This window comes from Stegostoma tigrinum, chromosome 10, assembly GCF_030684315.1.
Source record: "Stegostoma tigrinum isolate sSteTig4 chromosome 10, sSteTig4.hap1, whole genome shotgun sequence".
In the NCBI taxonomy this organism is placed as follows: Eukaryota; Metazoa; Chordata; class Chondrichthyes; order Orectolobiformes; family Stegostomatidae; genus Stegostoma; species Stegostoma tigrinum.
The window spans coordinates 58,720,781-58,746,222 of NC_081363.1; the positions used below are offsets into that span (position 1 = coordinate 58,720,781).

The 25,442-nt window shown below is 55.3% G+C and overlaps 1 protein-coding gene across 3 annotated transcripts in view; it reads left to right on the forward strand.

Annotated features, from left to right (window-relative positions):
* The first annotated feature begins 7,520 nt into the window (after positions 1-7,520).
* The window catches only part of sptssa (serine palmitoyltransferase, small subunit A), a 31,787-nt gene continuing 13,865 nt past the window's right edge, over positions 7,521-25,442 (forward strand). Inside the window, exons 1-2 of one of the 3 annotated variants that reach the window (XM_048538357.2) lie at positions 7,565-7,646; positions 17,755-17,946. The gene's annotated coding sequence lies outside the window, so the exon portion shown is untranslated. Of the gene's footprint in view, positions 7,647-7,667; positions 7,706-17,754; positions 17,947-25,442 lie in introns of those variants that run through there. The other 2 variants (XM_048538358.2, XM_059649198.1) reach the window with 2 other exon arrangements.

A 25,442-nucleotide genomic window follows, 5' to 3' on the forward strand; every position in this document is an offset into this window, starting at 1 on the left:
CAAACGTGGCAATTTGTGTATTTGCATAATTCTTTATTGTGCAGTAAGAAATAAAATTTTCAATTTTACTTGTACACATTATTATTCAGAGCAAATTTTAAAAATGATTGGCTTCCTTCAATGGTTGCTTGCACCTTGATTACAACATTTAAACATAATTTAGAAAAATGAATCCAAAACTTTTCAGGTACACATGAAATGCGAGCTTTGAGGGCAAGACCAGCATTCTTCTTCTATTGCTGATTGCCCATAAGGAGGTAGTAGTGGTGTGCTGCACTTTTGAGCTGTTGCTGTCCTTGCAATGGAGGGATAGCCAGAGTCCTTTTAAAGAGTGAGTTCCAGTTTTGTGACTAAGCAAAAGTTAAAGGATAGTGATGTAGCTCCACTTCAGGACGGTATGTGACTTGAAGGAGAATTTGCAGGTGGTGGTGCAGGTATTTGTAGCCCTTGACCTTGAGGTCCCAGAAATTCTGTTAACTTATAGAACATAGAACAGTGCAGAACAGGCCCTTCGGCCCTCAATGTTGCGCCAACCTGTGAACTAAACTAAGCCCATCCCCTACACTATCCCATCATCATCCATATACTTATCCAAGGACTGTTTAAATGCCCTGAATATGGCTGAGTTAGCTACATTGGCAGGCAGGGCATTCCACACCCCTATCACTCTGAGTAAAGAACCTGCTTCTGACATCTGTCTTAAATCTGTCACCCCTCAATTTGCAGGTACGCCCCCCCCATGTACCAGCTGATGTCATAATCCTCAGAAAAACACTCTTGCTGTCCTCCTTATCTAATCCTCTGATCATCTTGTCTGTCTCTATTAAATCCCCTCTTAGCCGCCTTCTCTCCAATGAGAACGGACCCAAGTCCCTCAGCCTTTCCTCATAAGACCTTCGCTCCAGACCAGGCAACATCCTGGTAAATCTCCTCTGCACCTTTTCCAATGCTTCCACATCCTTCCTGTAATGGAGCAACCAGAACTGTATGCAATATTCTAAGTGAAGCCACACTAGCGTTTTGTACAGTTGCAGCATGACACCATGGCTCCGGAACTCAATCCCTCTACCAATAAAACCTAACACACCGTATACCACCTTAACAGCACAATCAACTTAAGTGGCAACTTTCAGGGATCTATGTACATGGACACCAAGATCTCTCTACATATCCACACTACCAAGAATCTTTCCATTGACCCAGTATTCTGCCTTCCTATTATTCTTCCCAAAGTGAATCACCTCACATTTATCTGCATTGAACTCCATTTGCTACCTTTCAGCCCAATCCTGCAGTTTATCCACGTCTCCCTGCAACATTTTTTCCACACTGTCCACCACTCCCCCGACTTTAGTGTTATCTGCAAACTTACTAACCTGTCCACCTATGCCTGCATCCAAGTCATTTATAAAAATGAAAAAAGCAGTGGTCCCAGTACAGATCCTTGAGGGCGTACCAATAGTAACTGGACTCCAGGCTGAATATTTTCCATCAAACACTACTCGTTACCTTCTTACAGAAAGCCGGTTTCTAATCCAAACTACTAAATTTCCCTCAATCCCATGTGTCTGCATTTTCTCCAATAACCTACCATGTGGAACCTTATCAAAGGCTGTACTGAAGTTCATGTACGCCACATCGACTGCGCTGCCCTCATCCACATGCTTGGTCACCTTCTCAATAAACTCAAGGTTTGTGAGACATGACCTGCCCTTGACGAATCCATGTTGACTATCTCCAATCAAATCGTTGCTTGCAAGATGGTTATAAATCCTATCTCGTAACCCTTTCCCAAACTTTTCCTACAACAGACTTCAGGCTCACTGGTCTATGATTACCTGGGTCATCTCTACTGCCCTTGAACAAGGGAACAACATTTGCAGTCCTCCGGTACTAAACTTGTAGACAACGATGACTCAAAGATCAAGGCCGAAGTCTGCGCCATCTCCTCCCTAGCTTCCCAAAGAAGCCTTGGAAAAATCCTATCCGGCCCAGTGGATTTATCTACCTTCACACCTTCTAGAATTGATAACACCTCCTCCTTACTAACCTCAATCCTTTCAATTCTAATAGCCCCTAACTCAGTCTTCTCCTCTACAATATTCTCCTTTTCCTGACTGAAAACAGAAATATTCGTTTAGCACCTCTCCAATTTCTACAGGGTCCACACACAACTTCCCACTTCTGTCTTTGGCCCTATTCCTATCCTAGTCATCCTCTTATTCATCACATACTTATAGAAAGCTTTAGGGTTCTCCTTTATTCTACCTCGTGTCCCCTCCTTGCTATTCTTAACTCTCTCTTTAAATCCTTCCTACCTAATCTGTAACTCTCCATCGCCTCATCGGAACCATCTCATCTCAATGTCACATAAGCCTCCCTCTTCCGCTTAACAAGAGATACAATTTCTTTAGCAAACCACGGTTCCCTTACCTTTATCACTTCCTCCCTGCCTGACAGGGACATACCTATCAAGGATGCGCAATATCTGTTTCTTAAACCAGCTGCACATTTCGAATGCCCCACCCCCCACATTTTGCTACCCTTTTCTATACCGTCTAAGTCTTGCCTAATCGCATTATAATTGCCCTTCCTGCATCTATAACTCTTGCCCTGTAGCATGTTCCTATCCCTTTCCATCCCTAAAATAAATGTACCTGAATTATGGTCACTCTATCCAAAGTGCTCACCTATCACTAAATCAAACACCTGGCCTGGTTCATTACCAAGTCCTAGATCTAGTGTGGCCTCCCCTCTTGTTGCCCTTCGACATACTGTGTCAGGAAATTGTCCTGCACATATTGGACAAACACTGACCCATCTGACGTACTAGAGTTATAGCATTTCCAGTCAATGTTGGGGAAGTTAAAGTCTCCCATAATGACCTTCCTGTTCCTTTCACTCCTGCCCAGAATCGTTTTGTCAATCCCTCCTCCACATCCCTAGAACTTCGTGGAGGCCTATAAAAAAACTCCAGGCAGTGTGACCTCTCCCCTCCTGTTTCTGACCTCAGCCCATACCACCTCAGCAACTCCTGACATGAAAACAAAGTGTGTAGCTGGATGAACACAGCAGGCCAAGCAGCATCTCAGGAGCACAAAAGCTGGCGTTTCGGGCCTAGACCCTTCATCAGAGAGGGGGAGGCGGACTGAAGATGGAAAGAGGAGAAGATAGGTGGGGAGGGGATAGGTCAGTCCAGGGAGGACGGACAGGTCAAGGAGGCGGGATGAGGTTGGTAGGTGGGAAATGGAGGTGTGGCTTGAGGTGGGAGGAGGGGATAAGTGAGAGGAAGAACAGGTTAGGGAGGTGGGAACGAACTGGGTTTGGTGATGCAGTGGGGGGAGGGGATGAGCTGGGCTGGTTGTATGATGCAGCGGGGGAGGGGGAGATTTTGAAGCTTCTGAAGTCCACATTGATACCATTGGGCTGCAGGGTTCCCAAGCGGAATATGAGTTGCTGTTCCTGCAACCTTCGGGTGGCATCATTGTGGCACTGCAGGAGGCCCATGATGGACAAGTCATCTAAGGAATGGGAGGGGGAGTTAAAATGGTTCACGACTGCAGTTGTTTATTGCGAACCGAGCGGAGGTGTTCTGCAAAGCAGTCCCCAAGCCTCCGCTTGGTTTCCCCAATGTAGAGGAAGCCACAGCGGGTACAGTGGATACAGTATACTACATTGGCAGATGTGCAGGTGCCAGCCCAGCTTGTCCCCTCCACCCACTGCATCACCAAACCAGCCCAGCTCGTCCCCGCCTCCCTAACCTGTTCTTCTTCTCACCTATCCCCTCCTCCCCCTCAAGCCGCACCTCCATTTCTCACCTACCAACCTCATCCCGCCTCCTTGACCTGTCCGTCCTCCCTGGACTGGCCTATCCCCTCCCCACCTATACTCTCCTCTCCACCTATCTTCTCCTCTATCCATCTTCAGTCCGCCTCCCCATCCCCCTCTCTGATGAAGGGTCTAGGCCTGAAACTTCAGCTTTGGTGCTCCTGAGATGCTGTTTGGCCTGCTGTGTTCATCCAGCTCCACACTTTGTTATCTTGGATTCACCAGCATCTCTTGGTCTGTAGCCTTGTATTTAATAACACTTTGTGTGCATCCCATGTATTTATTTAAAATGTTGAGGGGTTCTTCCTGTTCCTGGGAATTATGAGAAAATGCTCCACTGTTTGGAGCTGCTCGTGGCATGAGGTTTCTGGCTGTAGGAGGCTAATCCCACCCCACCACCACCACGCCCCCAGGACATTGCAGAACTAGGTATTTTCCCAGGTGGCCTACTTAAATCTGGAATTGTATCTCCTCGTGTTGGTAGCACTGGTACCTCCTCATAAAAATACTGCCGACGCTGAAAATCTGAAAGAGAAATACAAACTGTTGGAGAAACTGAGCAAGTCCAGCAGCGAAGAGAGAAACAATGTTAATGTTTGTAGTACAATATAATTGTTCAGAATTGCTACTGGATTCAACATAAAACTGAGTTGCTCCAGCATTTTATGATTCTGATTGTAGCATTGGTTCCTTCCAGTCTTGACAACAAGTTCTTTGCCAAAGGTGACACTGGGTGCCTGTAGTTACCGAATCATCAGTGACTTTGTTTCCATTCTCAATGTTTGCTGATGGTCTGAAGATTAGGAGCCTCCAGAAGCTTTGTGCTACTATGGGATCAATAGTATTATTTTAACGAGACATTTCATCGGTACTCCTCTTTTGCTGGCGAGCTTTATAGAGGCTGATCCAAGAAAATCTGATCTCTGGGTTCCAAACTGTATTGCCTCCAGATAATTTGGATGAAGTCTGACGAAAACAGAAAATCATTCTATGAATTGAAAAAAGAATTTGAGTAATGTTGTTTTTTCCTTTGATAATATTTCATTCTTGTTTTCTTTCCATTAAATATAAAGGAGCATATGAATAGTGATTAAAACCTGTCTGGGTTGTCACTTTGAAACCATTGGTAGAATTGGAAACGAGCAATTTTCCAAATCATTTGAGCATGGACATCTCGATGATTAGATTCAAGTGCACAGCTTTTTATTTTCTTAAATGGAACTGTGTATTTTTGGTTCTAGCTGTGGAGGTAGAGTGAACAACCTAAGCTGCAGCAAACTAAGATCAGTAGCAGAGTAGGGACAGTGATGGTCTTTGGGTCATCCAGAGGTATCACTAAAGAGGGTACAGAATGCTTTGGGCATGAGGCAGATCACTCTGGATTTGCAGAAGATAGAGTGAGCACACCGGCATAAAAATGGCATGAAGCCACAGAGGCAGCAAAAGAGGAGGAAGCGTTTGTCATTGAGGGGATGTATGTAAAGATGTCTGAGGTAGCAAGTGGAAGTAGCTAAGAATTAGTCCATTGCTGACTATTGCAGCGGTTAAAATTAGGAATGTCGGCAGCAGAAGTTTAGGATGAAGCTTGAAAGGGTAAAATGGTAACAGTGCACATTGGTAACCCTAGAATGGAGCAAATATTGTCATTTTCTGCTTGAAGTAATATTCAAATATGTAGAAGATGAAGGTGGCTAATGCATTAATGTTGAGAAATTGTAAGTGCAGTAGAACCATTTGATGATCAGAGCACAGAATTGCGGTAATAAGAGTCAAACACAAATCTATAATAAATAGGGAGGTGTTGGCAGGTGAAATTTCTGCTGGATATGTAACCCAGAGATCAAGTTAATGTTTGAGAACCTCGGTTTAAGTCTCACCATAGCAGATGTGGAACTTGAAGTTGATAAAAAAATCTGGGGGGGATAAATGTCCAGTGAGGAACACGAAGCCATTGTTCATTTTGTAAAAATGCATCTGATCTCCTAATGAACAAAAACTGCCATTCATACCTGGTCTGGCCCATGTGTGACTCCAAAACCAGCAAGATAACGACAGGGTGAGTCGCTCCTGGCACCGGTGGTGGCATGGCGTGGGCTGCAAAGCCTGGAGTGGGACTCTGGCAGAGGCATGGCAAGAGCTGGAAAACCGAGTACGACTGCAACAGTGGAAAGAAAATTTGGACTCTAAAGTTATCATTCTTTTTTCCTTGTCTAATTCGAAGTTAATGTGAATGGTGCCATGTATGTACAGTGAAGGAACACACTTCTCACTATTTTTAGATTGAATACAATTAATAATTTGTGAAGAGGACCCAAAACAATGTGATTAACTCTTAGCTGCCCTCTTAATACAACTGAGTAGCTTTCTAGATCATTTTAACTCCTAAAAAGGCTCAAAAAGAAACTGAAGGAGCAGCACCTCATATTCTGCCTTGGGACCCTGCGACTCAATGATCTCCATGTGGCCATCACCAGTTTCAAAATCTCCCCACACCCAGCCTCTTCCCATGACCAACTCTCCCTCTCATCCCCACCTTAACCTGACACAACATGTCCATCTTCTCTTCCACCACTGCCTCACCTGCACTCACCTATCACCATCCCACTTATATTTCTCTATTTATTTCAGAGCTCTCTTTGATCTCCCCCATTTCTGAAGAAGGGTCCTGACCCGAAACATCAACTTTCCTGCTCCTTTGATGCTGCTTGGCCTGCTGTGCTCCTCCAGTTCCACACTGTGTTATCTCAAAAAGAAACTGGGTGGACCACATGGCATTGCCTGAGACATTAAAAAAGACAATGGCAAACTCAGCCCTCTCGCCTCTAAAAATCTTCCCCACCAATATCTGGGACCTAGTGCAAAAATTGGGAGAGTTGTCTCAGAACAGTCAAGCAACAGCCTGATATAGTCATACTAAGGGAATTATACCTTACATACAATATCCAAGAAAAAAAAACAGCATCACATTCCTGGGTATGTCCTGTCCTACCTAGTATAAACCTAGGAAAGGGGGTGGCACAGTGGTATATACCCAGGAGGAAGTCAGCCTGGGAGTCAACATTAACTGTGGCTACTGAGAAGTCTCATGGGATCAGATCAAACATGAGCATGTAAAACCCCTGCCCAATTACTACATACTGTCCTCCATTAGCTGATCAATCAACACTCTTCCAAGTGTTGTTCAATATGAAAGAAGCGATGAATTTGGCAAGGGTGTAGAAGGTACTCTGGATGGGTGATTTTAATGTCCATCACCAAGATTGGCTCAGCAGCACCATGACTGATCAAGTTGATTGAGTTTTAAAGATCGTAGTTGCTGGACTGGGTCTGTGGCAGATGGTGAGGGGTAACCATGCGTGACTTCATTCCCATCAATCTGCTGGCAGGAGATGAGTAACCTCTGCACAGTCCTTGTGGAGACGAAGTCCTACCTTCATATTGATGGTGCCTCCATCTATCACTTATTACCGCAACTATCACATGGACATACTATCACCGTGCTTTTTCTGATGAAGGAGCTAGGCCCGAAACGTCAGCTTTTGCGCTCCTCAGATGCTGCTTGGCCTGCTGTGTTCATCCAGCTTCGCACTTTGTTATCTTGGATTCGCCAGCATCTGCAGTTCCCATTACCACAGATCACCATCACACGCAGCTCAACTTTTACGTGGTGCTGCACCGGCTCTAACTGCAAGTATTCCTCCGGAGCGGAGGTGGCGCTGCCAGTGGTGGTGCACGGTGGAATAGGGCGGCTCCGGCTCCGCCGCTGTCGACGAGAAGGGGGTTGGCAACAGGACGGGGTCCTGGATAATTAATGTCCGGTAGGTTGGCTCCTGCTTGGCGGTTGGTGGTGACTCTGCAACGGGCTCCGGGGGCCCGGGTGAGAAGGTGGCGGCGTTTCCGGGCCGTGCCGTTTTCTTGGGCCCAGTGCGGGAGAACACAGGGATTTCCCCCTCCCCACCCCCACACCACCCCTTTGTCCCTCTCCCCCAGACACTGCCCGCACCCCCCGACACTGCTTTCCCTCCCCTCCCCCCCAACTCCCCCCGCACACACCCCTCCCCCAGACACTGCTCCCCCCACGCACCCCCTCCCCCAGACACTGCTTCCCCACCCCCGCACTCCCTCACCGCCTCCTCCAGACACTACTTTCCCCCGCAACCACCCCCCACCCCCAGTCACTACTTCCCTCCCCGCACGCTCTCCCAGATACTGCTCCCCCCGTTCCCCCCCCCCCAGACACTGACACTCTCACCCCCTGCACCCATCTCTCCCGCCCCCCCCCCAGATACTGACGCTCTCACCCCCCACACCCTTCCCCCTCCTGACACTGACCCCCACCCCCAGGCACTGCTCCCCCCCCCGCCCCCAGTGCCCCCAGGCACTGCTTTCCCCCCCAGTGCCCCCAGGCACTGCTTTCCCCCCCAGTGCCCCCAGGCACTGCTTTCCCCCCCCAGTGCCCCCAGGCACTGCTTTCCCCCCCCAGTGCCCCCAGGCACTGCTTTCCCCCCCCAGTGCCCCCAGGCACTGCTTCCCCCCCCAGTGCCCCCAGGCACTGCTTCCCCCCCCAGTGCCCCCAGGCACTGCTTCCCCCCCCAGTGCCCCCAGGCACTGCTTCCCCCCCCAGTGCCCCCAGGCACTGCTTCCCCCCCCAGTGCCCCCAGGCACTGCTTCCCCCCCCAGTGCCCCCAGGCACTGCTTCCCCCCCCAGTGCCCCCAGGCACTGCTTCCCCCCCCAGTGCCCCCAGGCACTGCTTCCCCCCCCAGTGCCCCCAGGCACTGCTTCCCCCCCCAGTGCCCCCAGGCACTGCTTCCCCCCCCAGTGCCCCCAGGCACTGCTTCCCCCCCCAGTGCCCCCAGGCACTGCTTCCCCCCCCAGTGCCCCCAGGCACTGCTTTCCCCCCCAGTGCCCCCAGGCACTGCTTTCCCCCCCAGTGCCCCCAGGCACTGCTTCCCCCCCAGTGCCCCCAGGCACTGCTTTCCCCCCCAGTGCCCCCAGGCACTGCTTTCCCCCCCAGTGCCCCCAGGCACTGCTTTCCCCCCCAGTGCCCCCAGGCACTGCTTTCCCCCCCAGTGCCCCCAGGCACTGCTTTCCCCCCCCGTGCCCCCAGGCACTGCTTTCCCCCCCCGTGCCCCCAGGCACTGCTTTCCCCCCCCGTGCCCCCAGGCACTGCTTTCCCCCCCCGTGCCCCCAGGCACTGCTTTCCCCCCCAGTGCCCCCAGGCACTGCTTTCCCCCCCAGTGCCCCCAGGCACTGCTTTCCCCCCCAGTGCCCCCAGGCACTGCTTTCCCCCCCAGTGCCCCCAGGCACTGCTTTCCCCCCCAGTGCCCCCAGGCACTGCTTTCCCCCCCAGTGCCCCCAGGCACTGCTTTCCCCCCCAGTGCCCCCAGGCACTGCTTTCCCCCCCAGTGCCCCCAGGCACTGCTTTCCCCCCCAGTGCCCCCAGGCACTGCTTTCCCCCCCAGTGCCCCCAGGCACTGCTTTCCCCCCCAGTGCCCCCAGGCACTGCTTTCCCCCCCAGTGCCCCCAGGCACTGCTTTCCCCCCCAGTGCCCCCAGGCACTGCTTTCCCCCCCAGTGCCCCCAGGCACTGCTTTCCCCCCCAGTGCCCCCAGGCACTGCTTTCCCCCCCAGTGCCCCCAGGCACTGCTTTCCCCCCCCAGTGCCCCCAGGCACTGCTTTCCCCCCCAGTGCCCCCAGGCACTGCTTTCCCCCCCCAGTGCCCCCAGGCACTGCTTCCCCCCCCAGTGCCCCCAGGGCCCCGCTTTCCCCCCCCCCCCAGTGCCCCGCTTTCCCCCCCCCGCCCCCAGTGCCCCGCTTTCCCCCCCCCCGCCCCCAGTGCCCCGCTTTCCCCCCCCCCGCCCCCAGTGCCCCGCTTTCCCCCCCCGCCCCCAGTGCCCCGCTTTCCCCCCCCCGCCCCCAGTGCCCCGCTTTCCCCCCCCGCCCCCAGTGCCCCGCTTTCCCCCCCCCGCCCCCAGTGCCCCGCTTTCCCCCCCCGCCCCCAGTGCCCCGCTTTCCCCCCCCCGCCCCCAGTGCCCCGCTTTCCCCCCCCGCCCCCAGTGCCCCGCTTTCCCCCCCCGCCCCCAGTGCCCCGCTTTCCCCCCCCGCCCCCAGTGCCCCGCTTTCCCCCCCTGCCCCCAGTGCCCCGCTTTCCCCCCCCGCCCCCAGTGCCCCGCTTTCCCCCCCCGCCCCCAGTGCCCCGCTTTCCCCCCCCCCGCCCCCAGTGCCCCGCTTTCCCCCCCCGCCCCCAGTGCCCCGCTTTCCCCCCCCGCCCCCAGTGCCCCGCTTTCCCCCCCCGCCCCCAGTGCCCCGCTTTCCCCCCCCCCCGCCCCCAGTGCCCCGCTTCCCCCCCCCCCGCCCCCAGTGCCCCGCTTCCCCCCCCCGCCCCCAGTGCCCCGCTTCCCCCCCCGCCCCCAGTGCCCCCAGGCACTGCTTTCTCCCCCCCCCCGCCCCCAGTGCCCCCAGGCACTGCTTTCTCCCCCCGGCCCCCAGGCACTGCTTTCTCCCCCCCCCCCCCGCCCCCAGTGCCCCCAGGCACTGCTTCTCCCCCCCCCCCCGCCCCCAGGCACTGCTTCCCCCCCCCCCAGTGCCTCCAGGCACTGCTTCTCCCCCCCCCCCCGCCCCCAGGCACTGCTTTCTCCCCCCCCCCCCCCGCCCCCAGGCACTGCTTCTCCTCCCCCCCCCCCAGTGCCCCCAGGCACAGCTTCTCCTCCCCCCCCGCCCCCAGTGCCCCCAGGCACAGCTTCTCCTCCCCCCCCGCCCCCAGTGCCCCCAGGCACTGCTTCTCCTCCCCCCCCCCCCGCCCCCAGTGCCCCCAGGCACTGCTTCTCCTCCCCCCCTCCCGCCCCCAGTGCCCCCAGGCACTGCTTCTCCTCCCCCCCCCCTCCCCGCCCCCAGTGCCCCCAGGCACTGCTTCTCCTCCCCCCCCCCCCAGTGCCCCCAGGCACAGCTTCTCCTCCCCCCCCCGCCCCCAGTGCCCCCAGGCACTGCTTCTCCTCCCCCCCCCCGCCCCCAGTGCCCCCAGGCACTGCTTCTCCTCCCCCCCTCCCGCCCCCAGTGCCCCCAGGCACTGCTTCTCCTCCCCCCCCCCCGCCCCCAGTGCCCCCAGGCACTGCTTCTCCTCCCCCCCCGCCCCCAGTGCCCCCAGGCACTGCTTCTCCTCCCCCCCCCCCCCCCGCCCCCAGTGCCCCCAGGCACTGCTTCTCCCTCCCCCCCCCCCCCCGCCCCCAGGCACTGCTTCTCCTCCCCCCCGCCCCCAGGCACTGCTTCTCCTCCCCCCCAGTGCCCCCAGGCACTGCTTCTCCTCCCCCCCCCCCCGCCCCCAGGCACTGCTTCTCTCCCCCCCCCCTCCCGCCCCCAGTGCCCCCAGGCACTGCTTCTCCTCCCCCCCCTCCCCGCCCCCAGTGCCCCCAGGCACTGCTTCTCCTCCCCCCCCCCCCCCCGCCCCCAGTGCCCCCAGGCACTGCTTCTCCTCCCCCCCCGCCCCCAGTGCCCCCAGGCACTGCTTCTCCTCCCCCCCCTCCCCGCCCCCAGTGCCCCCAGGCACTGCTTTCCCCCCCCCAGTGCCCCCAGGCACTGCTTTCCCCCCCAGTGCCCCCAGGCACTGCTTTCCCCCCCCAGTGCCCCCAGGCACTGCTTCCCCCCCCAGTGCCCCCAGGGCCCCGCTTTCCCCCCCCCCCAGTGCCCCGCTTTCCCCCCCCCGCCCCCAGTGCCCCGCTTTCCCCCCCCCCCGCCCCCAGTGCCCCGCTTTCCCCCCCCGCCCCCAGTGCCCCGCTTTCCCCCCCCCCCGCCCCCAGTGCCCCGCTTTCCCCCCCCGCCCCCAGTGCCCCGCTTTCCCCCCCCCGCCCCCAGTGCCCCGCTTTCCCCCCCCCCGCCCCCAGTGCCCCGCTTTCCCCCCCCCGCCCCCAGTGCCCCGCTTTCCCCCCCCCGCCCCCAGTGCCCCGCTTTCCCCCCCCCCGCCCCCAGTGCCCCGCTTCCCCCCCCCGCCCCCAGTGCCCCGCTCCCCCCCCGCCCCCAGTGCCCCGCTTCCCCCCCCGCCCCCAGTGCCCCCAGGCACTGCTTTCTCCCCCCCCCCGCCCCCAGTGCCCCCAGGCACTGCTTTCTCCCCCCGGCCCCCAGGCACTGCTTTCTCCCCCCCCCCCCCCCGCCCCCAGTGCCCCCAGGCACTGCTTCTCCCCCCCCCCCGCCCCCAGGCACTGCTTCCCCCCCCCCCAGTGCCTCCAGGCACTGCTTCTCCCCCCCCCCCCCGCCCCCAGGCACTGCTTTCTCCCCCCCCCCCCGCCCCCAGGCACTGCTTCTCCTCCCCCCCCCCCAGTGCCCCCAGGCACAGCTTCTCCTCCCCCCCCGCCCCCAGTGCCCCCAGGCACAGCTTCTCCTCCCCCCCCGCCCCCAGTGCCCCCAGGCACTGCTTCTCCTCCCCCCCCCCCCGCCCCCAGTGCCCCCAGGCACTGCTTCTCCTCCCCCCCTCCCGCCCCCAGTGCCCCCAGGCACTGCTTCTCCTCCCCCCCCCCTCCCCGCCCCCAGTGCCCCCAGGCACTGCTTCTCCTCCCCCCCCCCCCCAGTGCCCCCAGGCACAGCTTCTCCTCCCCCCCCCCGCCCCCAGTGCCCCCAGGCACTGCTTCTCCTCCCCCCCCCCCCCCCCCGCCCCCAGTGCCCCCAGGCACTGCTTCTCCTCCCCCCCTCCCGCCCCCAGTGCCCCCAGGCACTGCTTCTCCTCCCCCCCCCCCCGCCCCCAGTGCCCCCAGGCACTGCTTCTCCTCCCCCCCCCGCCCCCAGTGCCCCCAGGCACTGCTTCTCCTCCCCCCCCCCCCCCGCCCCCAGTGCCCCCAGGCACTGCTTCTCCCTCCCCCCCCCCCCCCCGCCCCCAGGCACTGCTTCTCCTCCCCCCCGCCCCCAGGCACTGCTTCTCCTCCCCCCCAGTGCCCCCAGGCACTGCTTCTCCTCCCCCCCCCCCCGCCCCCAGGCACTGCTTCTCTCCCCCCCCCCTCCCGCCCCCAGTGCCCCCAGGCACTGCTTCTCCTCCCCCCCCTCCCCGCCCCCAGTGCCCCCAGGCACTGCTTCTCCTCCCCCCCCCCCCCCGCCCCCAGTGCCCCCAGGCACTGCTTCTCCTCCCCCCCCGCCCCCAGTGCCCCCAGGCACTGCTTCTCCTCCCCCCCCCCCGCCCCCAGTGCCCCCAGGCACTGCTTCTCCTTCCCCCCCCCCCCCCCCCGCCCCCGCCCCCAGTGCCCCCAGGCACTGCTTCTCCTCCTCCCCCCCCCCCCCCCCCGCCCCCAGTGCCCCCAGCCACTGCTTCTCCTCCCCCCCAGTGCCCCCAGGCACTGCTTCTCCTCCCCCCCCCCCCCCCGCCCCCCGCCCCCCGCCCCCAGGCACTGCTTCTCCCCCCCCCCCGCCCCCAGGCACTGCTTCTCTCCCCCCCCCCCCCCCCGCCCCCAGTGCCCCCAGGCACTGCTTCTCCCCCCGCCCCCAGTGCCCCCAGGCACTGCTTCTCCCCCCCCCCCGCCCCCAGTGCCCCCAGGCACTGCTTCTCTTCCCCCCCCCCGCCCCCAGTGCCCCCAGGCACTGCTTCTCTTCCCCCCCCCCCCCGGCCCCCAGTGCCCCCAGGCACTGCTTCTCTTCCCCCCCCCCCGCCCCCAGTGCCCCCAGGCACTGCTTCTCTTCCCCCCCCCCCCGCCCCCAGTGCCCCCAGGCACTGCTTCTCTCCCCCGCCCCCAGTGCCCCCAGGCACTGCTTCTCCACCCCCCCAGTGCCCCCAGGCACTGCTTCTCCTCCCCCCGCCCCCAGTGCCCCCAGGCACTGCTTCTCCCCCCCCCCCCCGCCCCCAGTGCCCCCAGGCACTGCTTCTCCACCCCCCCCCCCGCCCCCAGTGCCCCCAGGCACTGCTTCTCTCCCCCCCCCCCCGCCCCCAGTGCCCCCAGGCACTGCTTCTCCCCCCCCCCCCCGCCCCCAGGCACTGCTTCTCCCCCCCCCCCCCCCCCGCCCCCAGTGCCCCCAGGCACTGCTTCTCCCCCCCCCCCCGCCCCCAGTGCCCCCAGGCACTGCTTCTCCCCGCCCCCAGTGCCCCCAGGCACTGCTTCTCCCCCCCCCCCCGCCCCCAGTGCCCCCAGGCACTGCTTCTCCCCCCCCCCCCCCCCGCCCCCAGTGCCCCCAGGCACTGCTTCTCCCCCCCCCCCCGCCCCCAGTGCCCCCAGGCACTGCTTCTCCCCCCCCCCCCCCCCGCCCCCAGTGCCCCCAGGCACTGCTTCTCCCCCGCCCCCAGTGCCCCCAGGCACTGCTTCTCCCCCCCCCCGCCCCCAGTGCCCCCAGGCACTGCTTCTCCCCCCCCCCCCCCCCCCCAGTGCCCCCAGGCACTGCTTCTCCCCCCCCCCCGCCCCCAGTGCCCCCAGGCACTGCTTCTCCCCCCCCCCCGCCCCCAGTGCCCCCAGGCACTGCTTCTCCCCCCCCCCGCCCCCAGTGCCCCCAGGCACTGCTTCTCCCCCCCCCCGCCCCCAGTGCCCCCAGGCACTGCTTCTCCCCCCCCCGCCCCCAGTGCCCCCAGGCACTGCTTCTCTCCCCCGCCCCCAGTGCCCCCAGGCACTGCTTCTCTCCCCCCCCCCCCCCCCCCCAGTGCCCCCAGGCACTGCTTCCCCCCCACCCCCAGTGCCCCCAGGCACTGCTTCTCTCCCTACCCCCCCCGCACCCTTCTCCCTCCCCCCCCGCACCCTTCTCCCTCCCCCCCCGCACCCTTCTCCCTCCCCCCCCCCCGCACCCTTCTCCCTCCCCCCCCCCGCACCCTTCTCCCTCCCCCCCCCCGCACCCTTCTCCCTCCCCCCCCCCGCACCCTTCTCCCTCCCCCCCCCCGCACCCTTCTCCCTCCCCCCCCCCGCACCCTTCTCCCTCCCCCCCCCCGCACCCTTCTCCCTCCCCCCCCCCGCACCCTTCTCCCTCTCCCCCCCCCCGCACCCTTCTCCCTCTCCCCCCCCCCGCACCCTTCTCCCTCTCCCCCCCCCCCGCACCCTTCTCCCTCTCCCCCCCCCCCGCACCCTTCTCCCTCTCCCCCCCCCGCACCCTTCTCCCTCCCCCCCCCCGCACCCTTCTCCCTCCCCCCCCGCACCCTTCTCCCTCCCCCCCCGCACCCTTCTCCCTCCCCCCCCGCACCCTTCTCCCTCCCCCCCCCCGCACCCTTCTCCCTCCCCCCCCCCGCACCCTTCTCCCTCCCCCCCCCCGCACCCTTCTCCCTCCCCCCCCCGCACCCTTCTCCCTCCCCCCCCGCACCCTTCTCCCTCCCCCCCCCCGCACCCTTCTCCCTCCCCCCCCGCACCCTTCTCCCTCCCCCCCCCGCACCCTTCTCCCTCCCCCCCCCGCACCCTTCTCCCTCCCCCCCCCGCACCCTTCTCCCTCCCCCCCCCGCACCCTTCTCCCTCCCCCCCCCGCACCCTTCTCCCTCCCCCCCCCGCACCCTTCTCTCTCCCTCCCCCCCCGCACCCTTCTCTCTCCCTCCCCCCCCCGCACCCTTCTCTCTCCCTCCCCCCCCCGCACCCTTCTCTCTCCCTCCCCCCCCCGCACCCTTCTCTCTCCCTCCCCCCCCGCACCCTTCTCTCTCCCTCCCCCCCCCGCACCCTTCTCTCTCCCTCCCCCCCCGCACCCTTCTCTCTCCCTCCCCCCCCCGCACCCTTCTCTCTCCCTCCCCCCCCCCGCACCCTTCTCTCTCCCTCCCCCCCCCCGCACCCTTCTCTCTCCCTCCCCCCCCGCACCCTTCTCTCTCCCTCCCCCCCCCGCACCCTTCTCTCTCCCTCCCCCCCCCGCACCCTTCTCTCTCCCTCCCCCCCCCGCACCCTTCTCTCTCCCTCCCCCCCCCGCACCCTTCTCTCTCCCTCCCCCCCCCGCACCCTTCTCTCTCCCTCCCCCCCCGCACCCTTCTCTCTCCCTCCCCCCCCGCACCCTTCTCTCTCCCTCCCCCCCCGCACCCTTCTCTCTCCCTCCCCCCCCCGCACCCTTCTCTCTCCCTCCCCCCCCCGCACCCTTCTCTCTCCCTCCCCCCCCCGCACCCTTCTCTCTCCCTCCCCCCCCCCGCACCCTTCTCTCTCCCTCCCCCCCCCCGCACCCTTCTCTCTCCCTCCCCCCCCCCGCACCCTTCTCTCTCCCTCCCCCCCCCCCGCACCCTTCTCTCTCCCTCCCCCCCCCGCACCCTTCTCTCTCCCTCCCCCCCCCGCACCCTTCTCTCTCCCTCCCCCCCCCGCACCCTTCTCTCTCCCTCCCCCCCCCCCGCACCCTTCTCTCTCCCTCCCCCCCCCCGCACCCTTCTCCCTCCCCCCCCCGCACCCTTCTCTCTCCCTCCCCCCCCCCGCACCCTTCTCCCTCCCCCCCCCCGCACCCTTCTCCCTCCCCCCCCCCGCACCCTTCTCCCTCCCCCCCCCGCACCCTTCTCCCTCCCCCCCCGCACCCTTCTCCCTCCCCCCCCCGCACCCTTCTCCCTCCCCCCCCCGACACCGCTCCCCCTCCCCCCCCCGACACCGCTCCCCCTCCCCCCCCGACACCGCTCCCCCTCCCCCCCCGACACCGCTCCCCCTCCCCCCCCCGACACCGCTCCCCCTCCCCCCCCCGACACCGCTCCCCCTCCCCCCCCCGACACCGCTCCCCCTCCCCCCCCCGACACCGCTCCCCCTCCCCCCCCCGACACCGCTCCCCCTCCCCCCCCGACACCGCTCCCCCTCCCCCCCCGACACCGCTCCCCCTCCCCCCCCGACACCGCTCCCCCTCCCCCCCCGACACCGCTCCCCCTCCCCCCCCGACACCGCTCCTCCCACGCACCACCTCCCGCAGACACCCCCTCCCCCAGACGCTGCTTTCTCCCCCCGACACTGCTTTCTCCCCCCCCCCGCACCCCGCCAGACACTGCTTTCCCACCCCCGCACCCCCTCACCCCCGCACCCCCGCACCCCCTCACCCCCTCACCCCCGCACCCCCGCACCCCCGCACCCCCGCACCCCCTCACCCCCTCACCCCCTCACCCCCTCACCCCCTCACCCCCGCACCCCCTCACCCCCGCACCCCCGCACCCCCTCACCCCCGCACCCCCTCACCCCCGCACCCCCTCACCCCACTGCACCCCCTCCCCCAGACAATGCTTCCCCCCCGCACCCTCCCTCAGATACTGCTCCCCCCGTTCCCGCTCCCTCTCCCTCACTCCCTGCATCCTTCCCCCTCCAAGACAGACAACCCCCCGGCACCCTCCCCCTCCAGACACTGTGACACACTCACCCCGGCACCCCGTCTCACCCAATTTACCACTTTCTTCTGATCTTTGAATCGCCTAGCGGCATTTCTGAGATCCGTTCAGGGTGGGGGCGGTGTTGAAATGCGGCGTTCTGATCTCTCTCAATGTCTGACTGAGGCTTCATGTTGCTCTGTGACTTTTCTCTCGGGAAATTACTTTGATTTCCCCGGGCGTCTTTTGAGAGTTAGATCTGGCGGGAGTAATATGCCCACATTTAGGTTTGGCTGAGTGAACTAGTTGGTTCTGTCACTTCATGTTTCTGTAACTTTTGCTTCGGTTTTTTTGATCCTCTCGAATAATAGAGATCAGTGTCTGATTTAAGAATATTAACTCAACCGTTGTACAGTTGTGCGAGTGCCTCAGTACAAGAGAACTGTTGTATACGTGGTCATTGTGAGACGTGGGCTTTAGCGGTGATTCTTTTTTCAAGCAATTGTGAGTCACAATAGTGATTTGCATGTGTATTTGAATAAGTTATGAGGAAAGAAAAGATTATCAAATGGCTCACCACTATTATATTTCAGAAACTATGGATTGTAATCTATAGCCAACAGACCAGAGTAATAGTTGTGATTTTACTCGGTAAAAAGGATTGTTGCTGCTGTGTAAATTTGATTAGCGTTATGGCCGTCTTTGTTTTCCTAATGAAATGACGGCTCCGTTTATAAAATGTTTAGGTGCTTAAATGAATTGAGAACTTCATAGACTTGCTGGCCTTGTACTGAACCAGGTATAAACCGGAAATGTTGAAAGACGTTCTAGAAGACATGTTCAGCAGTTGTTGACTTTGGTGTTTGGCAGTCAAATCCAAGTCATATGAGCACTCCTGCATGACTGGCCCGATGTTAATGCAGGACGGAGAGAACAAGGTAATCCAAATCTTGTGGCCCGCTATACCATAAGAGTCCCTCTTGCCATTTATTTTGTACTAACTGAGCAACCATTAGTTATGTTGCAGCAGCTCTAACAAAAATATTCTAATCATGATGAATTTTATTAAAATATATATGAAAAAAGCTACTACTTTTTATGGAGATTTTGGATATGTAGCAATGCTGCAGTTTGCATAGTGTGTTCCAACAGCTATGACACTTTTTTGTGCTTTAATTAAATAATTGAATAGGAAAGGTTTTGAGGGATATGGGCCAAATGCAGGCTAGTGGGGCTAGTTTAGTTTGGGAAACTTGGTCAGCCTGATGGGTTGGACCAAAACCATTGTTTCTCTGCTGTATGACTCTGACTCTAATCTCAGGAACTGAGGGGGAAAAAAAAACAAGAGTAGGTAATTATGATAAATACACAATTACTAATGGAATTCTCATTGGAGAATGTTAAATAACAATGGGGTGTGTGATAAGTTCATGATTTGAATAATTCTATTAAATATCTCTTTTGATCAAAGTCTGTCCACAGAGCTGGAAATTCAGATATTTAGTCACTGTTCAGACATGGAGCAGATGGGCCTTGAGTTAGGACCTCTGGCCCAGAGGTTGGGACGTTATCACTATACAACAATATATATATTATTGAACTGATCGTTTCATGGTCATCACTACTGGGGCCAGTTTTCCATTCCAAGTCTTTACTTATTTAAATTTAACCTGCTGCCCTTGTGAGATTTGTCCATAAAGCATTAGCTTGGGTGTTTAGAGTATCACTCCAGAGACATTGCTGTGAGGCCACATCTCTCCTAGACTTCTTTTTTTAAATCAACCTGTTCTCATATGATAGGACGTGTCTGGCACAGGTGGGACTTAGACTTCGCACTGAGAGGTGGGGATTTCCATAAACCCCCTTGATATCTCTCTTAAAGGCACAATACTCTAGGTAGGGCCTAACCTCTGATTTTTGGGGGTGTAAAAGAACTTTTGTTTTAACCCTATGCCTCATTAGTAAAGCCACAGGTCCTATTGTGTTTTTTTTACACAGTGGCCTTCTTTTCACAGGGTTTGTGCACATATTGCCACTCTTCCTTTTTTTTTTGACCAAAATTTGACCTTTCAAATTTCTGTTAAATTTAATCACTTTGTGATCGCGCACTCCTTCAATCTGCTCTCCTTAGGCTTGTTTATAATTTATTTGCTTGTGGGACTTGTGCAGTAGTGGTGGCCAGTATTTATTGCCTGTCCTGAGTTCTCCTTAAGGTGGTGGTGAGCTGCTTTCTTAAATCACTGTCGGCAATGTGCTGTAGGTTGACCCACAATGCCTTTGGGGAACGATTTCCAGGATTTTTACCCAGCGACAGTAAAGGAATGGCAATATATTTCCAAGTCATTCTCATTGTTTACTGTACATGAGTTTTATGCCATACACAATTTTGAAAGTATTCCCTGGATATTCAAGTTGGGATAGTTAATGCATTATCAAAAACAGCAGAGGTTTGAATGTTGACCCCTAGGTAACACCACTGTAATTTCACTCCGGTCTAAAAATACAACTGTTTACCATTGTTTTCTGATTTTGTTGCATTGCCTATAACTAAGATTTTAGAACTGCAGGGTGATACATTATTAATAGGAAGAACAACATAGGGTACAATACTTAAGAGGGTGTAGGAGCAGAGGGTCTCGTGTGCGTATATGTGTGTGTAGATTACTGAAGGCAGCAGGACAGTTTGAGAGTAGTTTATAATGCATTCTACATCCTGGGCTTTGTTAATGAGGGCATAAAGGACATCAGCAAGGAGATTATACTGAACTTATTTGAGGCTCTGGTTAGCCCTCAGCTGGAGTTATGTATGCAGTTCTGGCACCGTATATAAGAAGCGTGATTTTACAGGAATGATTCCTGTGATGAGGATGCTCAATTATCAGGCTAGACTGGAGAGGTTGGAACTGTTCTCTTGAGAAAAGACAGCTGAGTGGAAATTTGGACTGTAGTTTTCAAAATCATCATAAGAGGTCTGGATAAAGTAGATAGGGAGAAGCTGTTCCCACGTGTAAAAGGATTGCGATTGAGAAAGCACAGATTTTAAAGTGATTTACAGACTTAGCAAATGTAATGTGAGAAAAAAGTCTTTATCACTCAGTGGTTTGGGTTTGGACTGTTATGTCTGGAGCAGAGCGACTTAAGCCATTCCAGAAAATACTGATGATATTTGAATAGAACCAACGTGGAAGGCAATAGGGAAATGACAAGTGAATAATGAAGTTGTAATGCTCCTTGGATAGTCAGTGAAGATACAGTGGGCTGAATGGTCTCACCAAATAATGATTTGGTGAATAGGACTTAAACTAAAAGAATTGGGAAGATTCAGATGAATGGTGATTCAAACAATAAAGAGAAAAATTGAGACAATAGAACAAAGTGGCTACAGTTACAATATTTAAAAGACATTTGAATAAATACATGAAGAGGAAAGGCTTAGAGGGATATGGGCCATGAGCAGGCAAGTGGGCCTAATTTAGAGATAGCAGGAACTGCAGATACTGGAGATTCTGAGATAACAAGGTGTAGAGCTGGATGAACACAGCAGGCCAGGCAGTATCAGAAGAGTAGGAAGGCTGACGTTTTGGGGTCTAAGAGCTAGGCTCAAAACATCAGCCTTCCTGCTCCTCTGATGCTGCTTGGCCTGTTGTGTTCATCCAGCTCTACACCTTATCATCTCTGGGCCTAGTTTCGTTTTGGATTATGTTTGACGTGGACTGGTTAGGCCGCAGGGCCTGTTTCTGTGCTGTATGATTCTATGACTCTAGCAAGTGGAATAGAAAGGGACAGAAAACCTGATGGTAAATGAGGTCCATGCAAATAGTAATTTACAAAAACAGTTAAAGGATAATGATCTGAATGCACAAAGTATTCCTAATACAGTGGATGAGCTTGTAGCATAATTGGAGATCAATGCTTTTGATCTGCTCACCATTATAGAGGCATAATTACAAAATGACCAAGGTTGGAAAATAAATACTTTTGAAAAATAAATAAATAAGTGATAATCAGACCCCACTTGCCAGCTAATGACCATGTCCATCAAGAGAATATCTAACCATTGCCCCTGTAGTGGTATTACTTTGAATCTCCCAATATCAACATCCTCAGGGTTATCATTGACCAGAAAATGGCATATAAATATAAATAGCCACATAAATACAGTGGCTACAAGAGCAGAATAGAGGCTAGGTATACTACAGCAAGTAACTCACCACCTGACTCCCCAAAGTCTGCCCACCGTCTACAAGGCACAAGTCAGAAGTGTGATGGAATAGTCCCCACTTGCCTGGATAAGTGCAGCTCCAACAATGCTCAAGAAGCTTGACACCGTCCAGGATAAAACAGCTTACGTGATTGACACACCTGTCCAGAAACATACACTTTTTCCACCACTGACATCCTGTTACAGCAGCATATACCATTTATGAGATGTGCTGTAGAAATTCATCAAGGTTCCTTGGATATCACCTAAGTGCATGAACACTTCTGCCTAAAAGGACAGAGACAGTCGATGCATGGTTCTCCTCCAAGCCTCTTACCATCGTGACTTGGAAATATGTCACTGTTTCTTCAATATTACATGATCAAAGTCCTGGAAGTTCCTACCGAATGGCAATGTGTGTCTACCCACACCAAATGGCCTGTAGGAAGCTCACTGCCATCTTATCATGGGCAAGTATGGATGGACAGTGCATACTGGCTCAGCCAGGGGTGTCCACATCTCAAATGAATATTTTGAAAAGGAGGACCAGTCATCCTGATGAATGCCAAAAGCAGAATAGGGAGAATATTTGCCCGGAAGTAGAGTTGGTATGGATTTGGATTAGTCATATCAAGGGTCATAAAGCACTTGTGGGAGATGGGTTAGGGCCCCTAATTGTTGTACCATGTGAAGAACCTTGTACAAGAAATCATTTGGAGCCTATAATAAAAGCAGTGTTAATTGTGTAGCAGTTTTAATATTCATGTACAGTGGGACAATAAAATTGGCAGAAGTAGACAGGATTTGAATTTCTGGAACGCTTTCAGGCAGTTTCATGGAATTTTAAAAAAAGTGGAACTTCATCCCACAAGTTATTTTAGATCTAGTTGTGTGAAATGAACAAAAGGTTAATATGCAAGATAATAGGTTCATGGTGTTCAGATCAATATCTTGGCGTTGATAGAGTATTGATCAATGGACAAAGAGCAAGGAGTAAGGATAAATGGGACTTTTTTACATTGCACTGTAACTCGAGGAAGGTGCTAGGATTGGTGCTTGGGCTTCAACAATTTACAATCTATATTCATGATTTAGAGAGGTTCAGGTTTGCTAATGATGCAAAGCTGGTGCGAATACAAGCAGTGAGGAGGACACGGGTTACAAGAATATGAATGGTTACATTAATGGAGAAATGAGTTGGTTCATGCTGTTTAATTTTGAGAAATGAGATATTATTCACTTGCCTAAAGAATGTAAAGCAGAATTTTGTTGTAAAAGCCTCCAACCTTTTAAGTGTTGATGTTCACAGGTCCCAAGACGCATTTGTTCATTGAACACAAAACTAAATACAGACACAACAAACAATTAGGAAGCTGATGGCATGTCAGCCTTTATTTGTATGGGGATTGGAACAGAAGAAGGAAGAACTACCTTCCCCACCCAGAATACATTCTGCACTGTTGCGATCCTCAGTACTTCCTCAGAGTGTTGGACAACATGGAGTACTGATTCATCAGATGAGGGAGGATCGTCCATGGTAATCAGCAGGAGGTTTCCTTGCCTGTGTTAACTTGGTGCCATGAGACTGAAGGGATCCAGAGTCAATGTTGAGGACTCCCACACCGACTTCTAGGCTAACTCCTTCCTCACTATGTTATTGTGTCATCTACTCTGCTGGATCTGTCCTGCCAATGGGATAGGTCATAGGTGATGGTGGTGTCTGGGTCATTGTCTGTAAGGTATGATTCTGAGAGTATAACTGTCAGGCTGTTGCTTGACTAGTTTGTTGGACAGATCTCCCAATTTTGGCAGTAGGTGCCAGGTATTAGCAAGGAGGACTTTGCAGAGCTGACAGTGCTTTTCTTGCTGTTGTAATTTGCAGTGCCTAAGTCAATGCCAGGTAGTCTGTCCAGTTTTATTTGAGACTTTGTCGTGATTGATACAATTAAATGGCTTTTCTGGTCATTTCAGAGGACAGTTGGGAGTCAACCGCACTGCCATTAAGACCACATCAGAACCACCAAGAATGGTGAATAGCAGAGTAGACTTGAGGAATTGTAAGGCCTATTCCTGCTCCTATTTCAGTGATATCCATTAAGACTTTATCCTAATCTGCATTTGTCACTACAGGCTGGGTATCTGTTATCACTCTGTCCAAAAACTGGAAAGGCCTAAAAAATGAAAGTGTTTTGGGGAGTGGACCTGCAGACACGCTGTGTTCGGGCCCTTTGCAAAGACTTTTCTTTCCCCAAAAGGCCAAACTGAGCATGATTGCAGGTCCATTTGCGTCCTTTGGAAAAGAAACTTCCCTTTTAGGTCTATTTGTGTGAAAGTGTTTGTTCCAATGGGCCTGAACAGATCCAGTTGAACTAATGTGAACTCAAAAACTGGAAAAAAAATTCCTTTTAGCTGAAAACTAGTTGATCCTAAGTTTTTTTCAGATAAAGGATCCTGGATCTGTGCCCTAATATATTACTACATAGGTAGTGCCCTCTTTAATGAAAATAGATAGAGTATTTAATACCTGAACAACCTTGTGCTTCCACCAGATTACCTTTTTTTAGTTCCTAATCAGCACCATCTTTTTATTTGAATGCTGTTTTACTAATTACATGTTTGGATTCCTTTATAGGTTAACCATTAATCTATTCTCATTTTCTCTCTCTGTATCTTCTTTTTTTGATCGCCATTGTGATTTCTGTATTGAATTTCATTGCCTACTTTATACGTTTGTATGAAGTTTACTTTTGTCAAAAGTCTCCTTCATATTTCATTTTAATTTCTTACCTATGATTGTCCATGGAGGTCTAGCTTTGAATGCCCTTCCTTTTGCTGTTGAGCAGGGTGGCACGGTGGCTCAGTGTTAGCACTGGGACAGAGACCCGGGTTCGATTTCATCCTTGGGCGACTGTCTGTGTGAAGTTTTCACATTCTCCCCGTGTCTGTGTGGGTTTCCACCAGGTGCTTCAGTTTTCTCCCTCAGTCCGAAGATGTGCAGGTTTGGTGGAATGGTCATGTTAAATTGCCCATAGTGCTCAGGCATGTTTAGGTTAGGTGGGTTAGATGTGGGAAAATGTAGTGGTATGGGAATGGGTCTGGGTGGGATGCTGTTCGGAGGGTCGGTATGGACTTGTTGAGCCAGATGGCCTGTTTCCACACTACAGGGATTGGATGATCAGAGTGTGAATAATAGTCAGAATGTGACTGTGCATACACAAGAATCTATGTCAGGGTCCCAACTGTTCACCCTATTTATTATTGGATTGGAAAATCGGGTATAAATCATAAATCCAAATTTGGTGGTGCTGAGATGGGTGACATTGTAAGCAATGTATTTGGAAGCATAAGATTATAACTCCTATAATTTAGGTGAATATCCAAAACTGTAGCATATGGTTTTTAAGTATAGGCAAGTATAAGTGTACTTTGGATATGAAAGGATAAATCAGTTTGAATGTGAAAGTATAGAACCAGTGATTGTCTCTGGAGATTTGGATCATGAATTGATACAAACGGTACCAAAATATGCTATCAGATTTCTGGCCTTTCTGACTTGAGGATTCGAATACATGTTAGACGACATACTACAGCAGTATAAAGGTACTCGTTGAGTGCATCTGCATGATCTTGAGCTGTCCAATATACCATGCTACTGTGCCCCCTACTGCTTTGCCAATTTGCTAACTCGGCCAGTAATTTCTCCTTGATTCCACACACTTCAATTTTAGCTAAAAGTCTCAGTATCAATTTACAGCGCAGGAGGAGTCCATTTGGTCTATCATGGCCAAGTCAGCTCTGTGTGGGGCTGTCTAATTAGTTTCACTGCTCTTTCCCCATTAGCCGTGTATGTTTGTTCCCGTTAAGTGCTCATTCAATTTCCTTTAGAAATTGGTCATCACTTCTGCATTCATCACCATCCGATTATAGTAAGCTGAGTTCTTATTTGGGCCAAGAGATATAAGGAATCTTAAAAAATATGCCCCCCCCCCCCCCCCCAGTCCTTGTGTGATTAGCTAAGGGAAATGTTAATTCCTAGTTCACATTATGCAAGCCTCTCAATCTTGTACATCTCTATTAAACCTTTGTCCAAGGTGAACAATCCTAGCTTTTCTAAATTCTTTTCCAAGAGACTCCTCATACGCTATGTGACAGTCTACATAAATAATATTCCGAGACGATCCATATTTCCATATCTGCTACTTCAGTTATCTTTCCAAAATGTTCACTCAAGTT